Source organism: Taudactylus pleione, unplaced genomic scaffold (genome assembly GCF_031769625.1).
Source record: "Taudactylus pleione unplaced genomic scaffold, aTauple2 ptg000046l, whole genome shotgun sequence".
Classification (NCBI taxonomy): Eukaryota; Metazoa; Chordata; class Amphibia; order Anura; family Myobatrachidae; genus Taudactylus; species Taudactylus pleione.
The window spans coordinates 15,249,705-15,263,777 of NW_028284448.1; the positions used below are offsets into that span (position 1 = coordinate 15,249,705).

Genomic DNA, 14,073 nt, shown 5'->3' on the forward strand with positions numbered 1-14,073 from the left:
GAATTTCTCTCTCACTCCGGGGCTTGCGCATGCGCAGTGTGGCTGCTACGCATGAGCAGGGCCTCAACATTGACCCGCTCGCGAGCGCTCAGCGCTTTCGAGCGGGTTTGAATGAGGCCCTGAGTACAAAGAGGCTGTGGCTGAGTGCCGCTGCAATCTCCTCTGCCTGTACATGATAGGAGTGGAGAGAGTGATCGCACTGATCTCATTCCCCCCTTCCTATATCTGCCCCTGGCTGATGGGCACAATACCCCCCTGTGGAGCACTACTGTTGTTTGTTTTTTGTAAGGAGAAGTGACCATGCCTCTTTACATTAGGCCACGCACCCTTGGCAGTACCCCAGCCCGGTCCAGGCTCTCTACAGCCCTGACAATAAGTACCCTATATAATGAAATACAGATATAGGGCCTGATTCAGACCCGGACGCTATACTGCGCTTGCTCGCATTGAGCGATTTTTCGCAATCTGCGCATGCGTATGAGTCGCAATGCGAGTGCGCGAACCAGTTATTGCAATGGGAAAGTGCTCGCCCGTAGCCCGCAGTTGGGCCGCTATTTTGAGTGACAGATAGTGCCGTTTGTGGGTGGTAACAGGGGAAGGTGCTTGAAAACGGGGGTGTGGATGTGCAAAAGCAGGCGTGCCTGACCATCAGAACGGCGTTTAAAGGGTGTGCATAATTAGCAAAGTAGCGTCATTACACACGTGACTGGGTTGTATTTTAGCCTGAACTGCTCGCAATGTTGTGGTAGGAAAAGGCTACCACAAGCGCTGCGAGCAGCTCCGATGGCTCTCGAAGTTCCCGATTGATCCTACAACTGCCGGAGATGACATGTGTTGCAAGTGACAAAGGGGCGTCTTTATACAGGTGCGAGCGCATAGTGCGGCCCCTCGCTATTACTTAGTGGGCGGCTTTACGCGACGCACATGATTTAAATAGCTGGGCCCTTTTAGCCTGCGAGCAGACGCAAATAGCTTCAGACAGATTCAGACTCAGTCACACAGCGATATACAAATGTCGCACAACTAATTGATCAGCGCAATAAGATGCTCATTTTGTGCAAAAATTACGCTCAGTGCGACAGAGTCGCCTGCAACCTGGCACGCTGAGAGGGGCTATTTGGAGAAATTTGAGCTATAGTGTATGAGGACACATCTGTTTTTAAAGAAAAGATGCAATGCTTGTGCAACATCACTTGCATTTACACAGTCTATTTCAAATTTCAAGACGTGAGTACAGTATATCTCATAATCTCAGGAAGAGCTAAAGGGCCCCATACATCTGGTGGGCAATCTCACAATCCCCTGATAGGACCAGAAGCGCCAATACGCCGGTTGGAAATACTGATCCATCGGGGGATCGGTGCAAATCCTCATGTTAGATTTCCAGATTTGCTGATCACTATCATATTTTCATACCATCCAACATTTGTTTGTAGGGAGCCGGGACTTGTGCACGCCGAAGGCGCGCGTGTCCGAAAAGGGGGCGTGGCCTAAGCGTAAAGAGGGCGTGGAATGATGACACGTCCCGATTTACATCACTAATGGGGCGTGCCCAGCATCTCTGAGATGCTGGGCAGCCCCCGGGCTTCCCCCCCGTACTCTGAATAGATGCTGTGCGCATGCGCACAGCGTCTATTGTAGCTCTGCTTACATGCTGCTCTAATAGCTGAGCAGCATGTATGCTTCCCCCAACATCCCCCCCACCGCGGGACAATGCAGCCCGCGGGCGGGACAGTGGGACAGTCCCAGAAAAACGGGACTGTCCCGCTAAATGTGGAACAGTTGGGAAGTATGTATTTTGATCGTGATCGGAAAATTAGTAAACATGTTGTATTTCATCAATTCGCTGACCCCAACATTCGGGTATCGGCGAATTGCCCCAATCAATCGTACATGTATGACGGCCTTAATTTGCATGCTTCAGCATGTTATAAAGGGAAAAGAGAGGGGGGTATTACAGGTGCTTTATAAAGCAGGCATATCAAACTCTGTTTTGACAGCCACATTTCCTTTTGTTTTTGGGGTCCTTGGGGTCCTCCTTAGCCAATTTAATTATTTAAATGAACTGTGGCTACCACCCTTCTAAATGTACCTACTGTATATTGCATTAAGAAAATGTAATTACATTATATTGCAAGTAGGCTAGAAAGTTTGATCATGTTGGGTTGAAAAGTGGTACATTACAATATTAAAAATTATAGACATAATTATAAATCAATAATTAGATTTTTTAGCACTTAAATGAATGCAGCAGTTTTTCTTTCTTCGCACGCAATCGGCCGATTGTTGCGTACTGCGCATGCACATGCATCGCAGTGTGCGTTTGCAAGAACTAGGCACTGCGATCAGGAAAGCGATCTCAGAGGATATGCAGACCCATGGCAGAGTGATTGACAGGAAGTGCCGTTTGTGGGTGGTGACCGGGGGGGCGGGAGAACGGGCGAATGCAGGCGTGCCAGTGTATTTCAATGGCGTTGCAGGGGCGTGCATAACTTAGTCACTGCGATACCATGCGCAGCCTGAGGCCTCATAGCGTGCGCTGAATTAAGCAATTCCAGAGTGAGGTCTGACCTTCCTTAACTGTGCATATGGGTCCAATGTTAATCAATGTCACCGATTGTTTCGCTATGTTGGCAAAGTATACGGATGTGAGTAAGGGGAAGTGGGCATCCTTATGTTAGGCTGCGATCGCAATGCGAATGTAAACATTTACATATCCCCGCTGATATTAGCAACTGCGTTGCGTGTGTATAAGCAGAAGAGCGATCTGTGGTGAATCAGGCCCTCAGTGTGTGCAGCCCTCAATGGAACTTTTTTAATCAATGTTCTAATCCAGCAAAGTCTAGAGTTACATTTCCATTCTTATCCTTGTCAACTGCTCATCTGCTGATTTTGACCCTGTTGTTTGCCCTCTTCTCCTGCACACCCTTTACTCCAGTGACCTAAATCATATCACTTCTCAAAATATCTTCCCTCTCAGGCTCTTAGATCTACTTCTGACCTGTAACTAGTCTCATCTATAATAATCATCTCTCATCCCCACCTACAAGAAATCACTTGTGCCGCTACCCACTGCTGGAATTCCCTACATGACCGATCACACTCTTCCACAGGCTAAAAAGCTGTCTGAATTCATCTCTTTATTAGAATTTACCCTACTCCCTTAATATTGTAATTTCATTAATGTCTCAGTCAAAGGAACTGCTGCTTGATTTGTACATGAAAGGCGATTTTCCTACTCCATAAAGGCCCCCATACACGGTGCGATAAAGCAGCCAATCTGACTGATTAGTATGATTTGGCTGCTATATCTCACCGTGTATGGATCTGATGTCAGACCGAGTGTGCACTCCCTGATCTTACTGCAGATTCAGTTGATCAGGGGATGCGATGTGCGATCCCATGCGGCGCTATGTGGGAAGAGGGGGGAGCCGGCAAATCAGGCAGTCGGCCACCCGATTGCACCATGTGTGGGGACTGCCCGATATTTTGGACGTCGGACCCCCCATCGCGGCTCACGGTGCCCCATCGCTTAAGACTGCATGGAGACCTAGACAAAATCCTGGTTTGGTGCTTCCCTCTCCTATCCAATGTTTTTTTTAAATAGGCACAGGAGGTACAAAGCTTAGCCATGCCCATGGCTCACTACTAAGCCTCACACCCATCTCTGATTGGCATTTGGCCCACTGCCCACTGTGTAGCACAGGCAGAGATGTATATTGATGGGTGAAACCATCAATGGTTTCCCGACAATAGTTTCATGCCATCAATGTTTAGCGCTCTGATGGCCCTCTCTACCTCAATCCCATGCTGTTGAGCAGGAGGACTCAGAAAAGAATGTACTGAGCCCTGCTTGGAAGAGCTTAACAGCACTGGCTCCTGTGACCCCTGTGATAGATACTGTGTTATCGAGCAAAGCTGTTGGCAGGGCTGGATTAAGGCTTGTGAGGGCCCCAGGGCACCTTAATTGTGGGGGCCCCATCAAATATTACCATGGCCTTACACTTCGACTGCTATGCCCCTTACCTTGTCTCCGGTCTGTCTCTCCACTGACCGGCAAGGTTGCAGCATACTACTTCATGTCCGTAACACTGCTGGAAACCGACTGCAGGCAGCGTAGCGGACATGATCTAGTACACTGCCAGGGGCAAACACAAGATTTTGAGTGGGGCGTGAAAGAGAGAAGGAGGGAGGGATAGATGAAGTGGGAGACAGAAAGATAGAGAGGGGGGAAAAAGGGAGAGAGAGAGGGAGGCTGTGAGATATAGGCCCCCATTTATTAATGACTGCAATGCGATCCGGGCATGACATTACCACCCATGATCGCATTGCAATAAGCAGTCATAGAGCCCGGATGTATTATCCAGCACATGCAGGAACACGGGTTCCAAAAGGAGCCCATCCCTGATATGTGCCCGGGGAGCTACGGGGGCTGCTGCGCTTGTGCAGTCATGCTGACTGCACATGTACAGCCGCCATTGCCGGTGAGGGTTCCGAAGGAACCCTCGGGAGGTTAAATGTGCATAGTGTAGCTCATAGGCAGGGGCCAATAATGTTGGTAAATTTGGCAGCATCGATCCCCCATAGAGACCTATGGGGGATGTGGCTGCCCGCGGGAATGGAGGGGTACCTGCTGTGGTCCCTGTTTCCCATGCAGATCCGATGAGAAACATCGTCAGCGGTTGATGATGCCGGGATCCCCACTGGGTCCCGCTGCGCGATAGGTCGGCTAGGTACACATCATTAACTGTGTACCCAGCTTTAGTGAGCATCCATACCCTACCCTTTCATTCCAGACCCTCTAAAGAGAAAAAAATATATATTTGGGCAGCTGACAGGCCCCCTATGGCTCACAGGGCCAAAGGCGGGTGCCTGGGTTGCCTTGAGGATAATCCAGCCTTTTTACCTACTCTAATGCACCTTCACAACTTTCCCAATCTCCACAGTTGCTCTTCTGTGCCTCCTACAATTAGAGAATGTAAACTCTCTCTTGAGCAGAACCCTCCCTTCCTTTTTATTTCACACCTGTTTAGCTCTTAATGACATGTACAAGTTAATTATATAAATTTCTTATTATAATACAGATTATTACTATGAAATGTAATTGATATAAAGCACTTTTTAATATTATATGGCAGACTGAAGCAAAGCAAGGGGAAGCTGATGACTGACAAGTGGGAGGACATTTTTACAAATAAAACAAATACTGGTAATTGTATGTACACACCAAATGTTCCATTAGAGGTCATATTGTGCCTTTAAAATAATATTATTAGTATTTGTAAATCACAACTAACACTCTTCTTGTTGAACCCAAACTCTTATCATATACTTTGTTTTTATCTATCAGCCAATCCCAAGATAGTAAATGTTCTTAAGTACACACATCGGAGACTAGTCATGATTAGTCATGATGAAACACACGCACACACACACACTCTCACACACACACACATATTAGTGACCAAACACCGAATGGCGGCACTCCAGGACTTGATAGAGTAAGAGATTAGTCAATTCAAAATTGCAATGTTTCATTAACTTTTTTACTTTTTTCAGGGATGTGTATAGTGCAAAGACAAACATTAATATACCACCCACCTCCTTACCAGTTGGCGCTGTTCTAGAGAGTGGCGTGTCCTCCCTACACATGTTGGTGCACAGAAATCTCCATGGGAACCACGTATAGAGACGCAAGGATCGTCACATGACCTTTGTACATTGGAAAAGTAATGTGATTAAACAATAATAAAAGACAATTACATAACTGCTAAAATACAATAAAACAATAAAACTATTCCACTATATTACTGCTAACAGCCCTGGACACAGTATACAATCAGCAAATGTTTAGTTTAATAGAAAATTACAAATGACCAAATATTATCACAACCCTAAAGGTAACATTGACATATACAAAAAATACTGATCAAATCAGGATAACAGCAAATATGCTCCACCTATAAATAAAGGAAACATTGTAGCACAAGTAACTCATTAAGACCCCTGGTAGCCAGTGTCTATAATTTAAAAATTCATGTGGAATCCCTTTGGAGCAATCTTTTAGCATTACCATACCCTCTATTCATTGGTGGAATGTGATATATGGTTCTGTAACATAAAGATGCCAAGTTATGTTCCTGTATGACAAAATGGCTTGCCACAGGTTGTTCACTGTTTATGGAGAGGATGGCAGCACATACAGCAGACCTGTGCAATGCCTTCCTCTCTCTAAACTGTCTTTCAGTTTTACTGAAATAGGGCCTGATTCACTACCGATCGCAACTGCAATTACGCACGTAATCGGGCAATTTTTGCATTCTGAGCATGTGTATGCATCACAGTGCACATATGCAAACAACCCACCCACTGCGATCTGGACTGCGATCGCAGTGACTACGCAGACCCATCGCAGACTGATTGACAGAAAGTACCATTTGGTGGTGGTGACGGGGAGGGGGGGTGGTTGGCAAAAACACAGGTGTGCCAGTGCGTTTGAAGGACATTCTAGGGGCGTGCATAAATTAGCCACTGCGATGCCATACGCAGCTTGGGCTGTTTGTAAATACATAGGTTTGTTTGCCTCCAAACAAATTTGTCCAACATAATATCTAGTTGTTTTGCAAATTTAGTAGGGTCGTTTACTATTCTCCTATCTCTCAAACATTAGGAGTATGGGAGACCAAATTCAAGGGGCTGAGGGTGGAAGCTGTAGGCCCTTAGGATGGTGTTACAATCCGTAGGTATGACAAATAAATTGTTTTTAATTTTTAAATATTGATGCATACATCAAGAAAATTAACTTAGTTATTACTAATAATGTAAGTTAGTTTTCCAGGACGCAATGTATTATTATTGTGAGCAGGGGCGTTTCAAGAGAGGAGGGGGCCCGTGTGCAGTCTCTGTCCGGGGCCCCCTCCTCTCTCTCCGGCTGCCCGCAGCACCGCGCCGGTAGTCTCTGGGCACTAGAATGTGCCCAGCGTCTACAGTGCATGCGCAGGTCACTGGGAAAATGGTGCCACAGCCATTTTCCCTGTTTTCTCTACTGCACATGTGTAAAACGCCGGAAAAAATTGCCACCGCTCCTATTTTCCAGGTGATTTTGGCAGCGCTATTACCAACGTCGACGTGGGACCCCGAAGGCGAAATGGTAAGATTTAAAAATGTAGGTGCAGGTTGTGCGGTGTTGGTCCTCTGGACCCAGGGGCCCGTGTGCACACCATGCACCCATTATAGAAACGACCGCTGCTGCTGTTACTCTGTATGCAGTGGATGTACAAAAATATGCAAATGTCGCAGACGCGGAGGAATGTAGTAAGATGCCCACCTGCAACTTTGCAAATCCAAGCATATGCATACAAAGACACAGTGGTCGCAGACCCTTTGATTATCTGTCTTTTGAGTAGCAGCATGTACTGAGACGCCAGTGATATTTTTTCTTGTATACAGGATTGCAGTCGCAGGATGTGACACGCCTTCGAAACAGTCACGACACACCTGCGTTCTTTGCCGCCACTCCGTTACCTCCACCGAACGCTCCCTGACTGTCAATCACACTGTGAGTAAAAAGTTGCTATGAGTAATGTATCTTGACGCACTCGCAGCGTGACTTAGATGCATACGCAGTTTGCCAATTATCACTCAACTGCGAAAAAGTCGGCCCTAAATTCACTTTCTCTGACCAACCAGATTAACAACAACTCTTCAATAAATCTACTAGTGTACGGAACTTTTTTGTAACAGATTTCACTGTTGTTAAAAAGAATTGCTCTTTTTCCACCATGTATATAAAGGTGTTGGCATATGATGGGGCCACATTGAACCCCATCACACAGCCAGACACCTGTAAATAGGACTTAGCATCATATAGAAAATTAATTCTGGTTAACACAAGCTCTAATTGTTTCAAAAAGAGCTTATCTCAGGACCAGTATATTTAACATTATCTGTGATGATTTGTTTTGTAGCTTGTAAATCCCATGAGGAATTATTGTTTACAAGCTAGTAACATCAATACAGTATAATACGCAAGTTGAAGGAATATCACCAGCTTGATAGCTTAGAGGGCCCCAGATCATCTTAACCACTTAACTGACTAATTATTTTTCCAAAAACCGCTCCAAAATTGTTGGTTTCTTTTATGATTGAATTAGGTCAAGAACATAATTTTAAACTTATCCATCACTATTTTATTTGAAAAAAAATTTTTTTTAAAACCCAGTATACCATAAAAAATAACACATTTTATGTTATACTGTAGTGATGGCCATTGACAGCAGTACCATTGATGGTTCAACCATCGTTAGAAGCCATCAATTGTTTAGCGATTGGGCAACATCTGTGTAGACCACAATTGTCGATGTTTCCTAAACATCGATTGATGGCTACCATCGATGGTACAACATTGATGGCCACCAGCAATGGCAAACCACTTGTTTTCAGTCAGACATCGATGTTTGCAAACCATCGATGGTTGGCTGACATCCCTAAACAGAGGCTCTGCGATATCTATCAAACATAAATGTATATATATATATTTATATATATATATAGAACACTTATATATATATATATATATATATATATATATATATAGAACATATATAAAAAATATTATACAAACTCGGCACTCACATGCTTTTCAAACTTTCCCATCTAGCCAGTCCCTACACTGATTCTCAGATAAATTAACTTGATCTGCCATCTTGGGCTCAAGCTTGCATACATTTTAAACATGAAACTGGGTCCTGCCTTAAAGAGACATGACCACACCCAGGGCTATCAGTTAATAAGCACCTGGAAAAAGAAAAAAGTTTGTCTTACATTTGAAAAACAGGGTGCCCTAGCAAGTGTGACCACAAAATTTAAATAACATATATGTATATATATATATATATATATATAACATATATGTATATATATATAACATATATGTATATATATATATATATAAAACATATATGTATATATATATGCATATATATATATATATGCATATATATATATATATATGTGTATATATATATATATATATATATATATATATGTATGCATATATATAAACGACAGGCTCAATCCACGGCACTCAGTGTAGGGACTGGCTAGATGGGAATGACCGTGAAGCGGTGGCCAGCTTAACAAATTATTGCAATATTTTGGAACCAACATTCCCTATGTTCAAAGGAGTTGCAGTTTGAAAAGCATGTGAGTGCCGAGTTTGTATGATATTTTTTATGCATATATATATATATATATATATATATATATATATATTATTATGGCCAGGCCCCTTATAAAAGTGGGCATTATGGGGGAGGAGGAGCAGCTGAGGCTGGAGGGGGTGGCCCGGATACCAGAGCCGCCGCTGCTGTCTATACATGGCCAGTGATCACTGTGTGATCACTGCCGGAGCCGCAGTGGGAGGGTGTCCCGCTGGCGGCCCGGACCCATAGCACAGCGGCGGCTAACAGAACCGCCGCTGCTGCTTCTGCTCAGCCAGTGATCACTAAGTGATCACTGCTGTTCCGGAGCCACAGCGGGAGGGTGTTCCGCTGGTGGCCCGGCTACTCAGCAGCAGCGGCGGCGGCTACCATAGCCGCTCTGCTGCTGCTTCTACACAGTGATCATGCTGATCACTGTGTGTTCACGGAGCCGCAGTGGAAGGGTGTTCCGCTGGCGGCTCCGATACATAGCAGCAGCGGCGGCTACAAGAGCTGCCGCTGCTGCTTCTACTCAGCCAGTGATCACTATGTGATCACTGCTGTGCCGGAGCCACAGCGGGAGGGTGTCCCGTGGCGGCCCGGCTACTCAGCAGCAGCGGCGGCGGCTACCAGACCCGCGCTGCTGCTGCTTCTAAACAGTGATCACGCTGATCACTGTGTGTTCCCGGAGCCGCAGCGGAAGGGTGTTCCGCTGGCGGCTCCGATACATAGCAGCGGCGGCTACCAGAGCCGCCGCTGCTGCTTCTCACTGAAGGGGGTGGGGCCGGCTGGGCTGCCCGATCACTGCTGGCCACAGTGATCGGGATATACTGGAGCCTGCAGCCGCGCCGGGAGAGGGGGTGCCGCCAGATGCCCGATCACTGTGGCCAGCAGTGATCGGGACACAAAGGAGGGGGAGCCGCGGGTGTAGAGGGACCAGAAGGTCCCTCTGATATAGGCGGCAGTGGGAAGATTAACTTCCCATAGCCGCCTAGTGGCCATTCCTGACTGGTCGTATCAGATACGACCATGTCAGGGAAAGCCCAGCCTGGTGTGGTCGTATCTGATACGACCATGCCAGGCAAGTGGTTAATCAACCCCTGCTCTCAGGGGCTTTAGTCATCAACACTTAATTTCTACAAAAGCAGGTGAAAATGAACAATGAAAGAGTCCTGGGTTGCGAAGAGGGATCCTTACAGATCCCTCTGCCCCAGTCTGGCTCTTTCCGCCAGACACCAGGGCTTTTGTGCGCCTGTGTGAACTCTAGTTCACGTAGACGCACTAATTTCACTGCTCCGAAAGTAGCAGTGAAAAGATTCACTGTTCTGAAAGGAACAGAGAAAACATTCTGGGAGACAGCTGATTTTCGGATCAGCTGTCTCCGCACGCAGGAACAATGATGAATTGCTCCAGCGCTCGAGTTGAGTTGAAATGTAAATTATCGGGGTCAATTTGGACCCCAATAATTAACATAATGAATAGAGCCCCTGGGGAGATGACGGATCTCAGCCTGAGAGGATGATGCTTATAGTTTCCAGCATCCATGTGACAGTATAGCCCCTATCCATCTACGTGTGAAAGAAGCCATCAAAACTACCAGTACGCAATTGCACCAGAACTATCATTGGTGCAAGAAAATCCCAGTTGCACCCAAACAATTGGAGATGTGGCAGAGATGTTTACTGAATTACCCATATTTGCTCAAAGTTGCTTATGCATTTTTAGACATGTGCACAAATATCTCAAGATCCATCTATACCACAAACTTGTGTGCAATTCTGGATCAACTCCATAATGTTTACAGGAGTTTATTTGGATGTTTAAAGTGGATTGTGTTTTGTGGGTTAGAATCAAGGCCTCCCTAACAGTTGTCATGGTGTAACAACAACCAAGTAGTAAGTGCCGGCCAAGCATAGGATTAACTTTTATCATTTTGTTTTTGTTCTAACCCCTGTGTGGAATAATTGCATGTTATCTTGGAATATTATATCTGTTATATAATTGGACTGCAGCTTGCCATGATGATACAAATCATATAATCAACCCATGTCCATCCTAGTGAATAATTATTATGCAAAGCTGTGATAAAGCAAATAGTGTCTTCATATTCTTATATCCCCACCTCAATGTCTCAAAAAGATGTGCCTACCTCTATTCTTCTTTCCCCCACATCTTCTGGACGGCAGTTATCAACAGGCACATTTACTGTGTGGAAAACTGTGAGGTGAGCTAGATACACAACATTTCTGGACTGTGACCGAGTTCTCTGTGTGTATGTTACATATGCCGAGCCAGTCCGGATGATAGGACAGTACCCCAGAATTGTGACGGTACCGACTAAATTGGGACAGATAGAAATGATGCAACTGTACAGCATATGTATAAAAAAAATAATAGAAAACATGTAAAAAATCAAATGCATTATTAACAGTTTATGATATATAAACCGTAAATAACAGTACACAAAATAAAATAAAAAAATGTAGATGTTGATGACAAAATCTGAGCAAGGTGCCAACTTTGCCTCCCAAAACCCTACAGCAAAGTAGTATTTACCCACAGAGTAGTAATTACCCATAGAGCAGTATTTACCCATAGTGTAAACACTAGTATTATTTCCATTACATTGTTAGATTAGAGCGCTCATAATTTACAACTAAAAGCTTAGACACCCATGTGATATCAAATTTTATCATCTTAGAAAATGCACCCCATACTTTATTCTTGTTATCATATGCAGTAAAAAGTTATATAATCAGATCTCAACTCTGATAATCCAGATGCTCAAAGAGATTGTATTCTGTAAAATACATTATCCCAAATCTCATGGCAAACAAAGGGGCATCCTGGCAAACCAGGACACATGGGTGCATTATATAATATACAACACAGAGGTTACTTGAGCAAGTGGGTTATTTGAGCAGAGCAGGTGCCAAAGCCCCCAGAGAGCCATTGTGATGTCTTGTAACTGATTTTTCAACCAACACACCAATTTTTACTCTGCCATTATAAGATTTACTAGCTAAGAAATATGATTTCCCCTTGATACATAAGGCAAAGTTGAGAAAATAATGTTAGCAGTGGATGGGAAAGGTGCAACTTGTGAGTTTTAGGGATATTGGGTGTAAAAATATTGATTATGGAGAAATAACACTATAGGGACAGTAGAACATTTTGGCTAATATAGAGAGAGTAAGCTGTAGAGTGGAGGTGTACAGTAACTGTAAGGGGTAAATTTACTAAAGTGAGAGTTTTTAGAAGTGAAGATGTTGGCCATAGCACTCAATCAGATTCTATTTAACCTTCTAGAAGATAAGGCTAGAATCTGATTGGTTGCTATGGGCAACATCTCCACTTCTAAAAACTCTCACTTTAGTAAATTTACCAGTAAATGTTACTTGTATACAAGTGATATTAGAGCCCACATGGAAATACTAGATGAGAAGTGTAAACAGAGAACAATGGTGGAGTAGTCATGGGTAAGATGGAAGTGTAGAAAGGAGGAAATGGTTGAACAAGCAGTGATTAATTTAGTTGTACAAATGGTTCTGATTTAGCACAGAGACATTGGTTCCATTATTCTATATTAATTTCAACACCTTTTCATTCTCTAGTTTATACAGTGCTATAAAAGTCCCAATATGATAGTATGTATTTCTAACTTGCTATGAGCTTTTCTGGTACCTTGTACAGTAGAGTCGATGACTGGAAAACATTGGAAGAAACTACCTGGCAAATGGGCTAATACAGTACTCGTAATGTTGTGAATACAAAAATGTAATCATCTAACACATTTCTACATGCACAAATGTCCAACTTGTAAGCAGCCCAGGCTTTTAGGAAAGTGTAACTGAAACTAGGTTGGTTCAGATCTTTAGTCATTCATATTTAATAGTCTGACTAATCAATCAGAGTTTAAATATGTCATAAAGATATAATTAGACAATTATAATATTAAAGTGCCAGAAGGGGCACTCTTCAATTGGAGTCTATAAATGCGTACATTTAGAGAAATACACACTTATATGAACAATAATCTATCCTACAGTATACAGTAGGTTTTAGTGAACACTCATGGATTGTCTATGCAAGAAAGCTACTATAGTATATGACAATTGGGAAAATACATTTTAAATGGCCAAAGAGGTTCAGCAAATTTCAAACCCTGATGTGCTAAAGGGTCTCAGATTTGTTACATTTATCTTTTCAGTGTCTACTACAGACAGGAAACAATTGTGTTGCTGCATATGTATAACGTTTATGCCACTAATATTGACCATTTACAACCTAGAGCAAACAAACCTGGCATTAAGCTAAATATTGTAGGATGCATGGTGAGGAAACAGAGGCAAAGTGGAAGCCAGTTGAAATAGTGCAGTAAATTGTAGCACAAGCCAGCTGCCTGTCACTATGCCATGTTTTATATAATCCAGATAAGATTTCACTTTGGCTATGCGGTATACAACTGTTACCAGTGCCAGATGTTGACAGTCTTTACACTAATAGTTTGTGCTGCCTCTGTTAATGTTCAGAGTATAATAACTATGCTGATAATCACCACCAACCCCAGGAAAAAGGCAGTGGGCTCACAGCTTACAGGTCTACCCCACATGAACCCCTCTCTCTACTATAAAGCTGCTGACAAGACAGGCTGTACTGGAATAAGTACAAACAGCAAAAGCAGAGCCAGACCATGGGTTAGAGCAGATAGCACAATATTGCAAACAATAACCAAGCCATGGTCAGCATCACTAGGAAGCAGCACAGTAATTAAATAAGTATTGGACTAGTATAAAATAATTCAGAGGCATAAGTGCATATCTACAGAAGTGTGTAAATAGAGTGATGCCCAAGGGCTAGGCCAGTGATATTC

General features: G+C 43.7%; 1 long non-coding RNA gene across 3 annotated transcripts in view; it reads right to left on the reverse strand.

Annotated features, from left to right (window-relative positions):
* LOC148537704 (uncharacterized) overlaps nucleotides 1-14,073 on the reverse strand; it is a 67,683-nt gene that overhangs the window by 38,259 nt on the left and 15,351 nt on the right. For all 3 annotated transcript variants that reach the window (XR_015873481.1, XR_015873479.1, XR_015873480.1), the window contains exon 2: nucleotides 5,610-5,712. This is a non-coding gene — a long non-coding RNA (uncharacterized LOC148537704). The remainder of the gene's footprint in view (nucleotides 1-5,609; nucleotides 5,713-14,073) is intronic.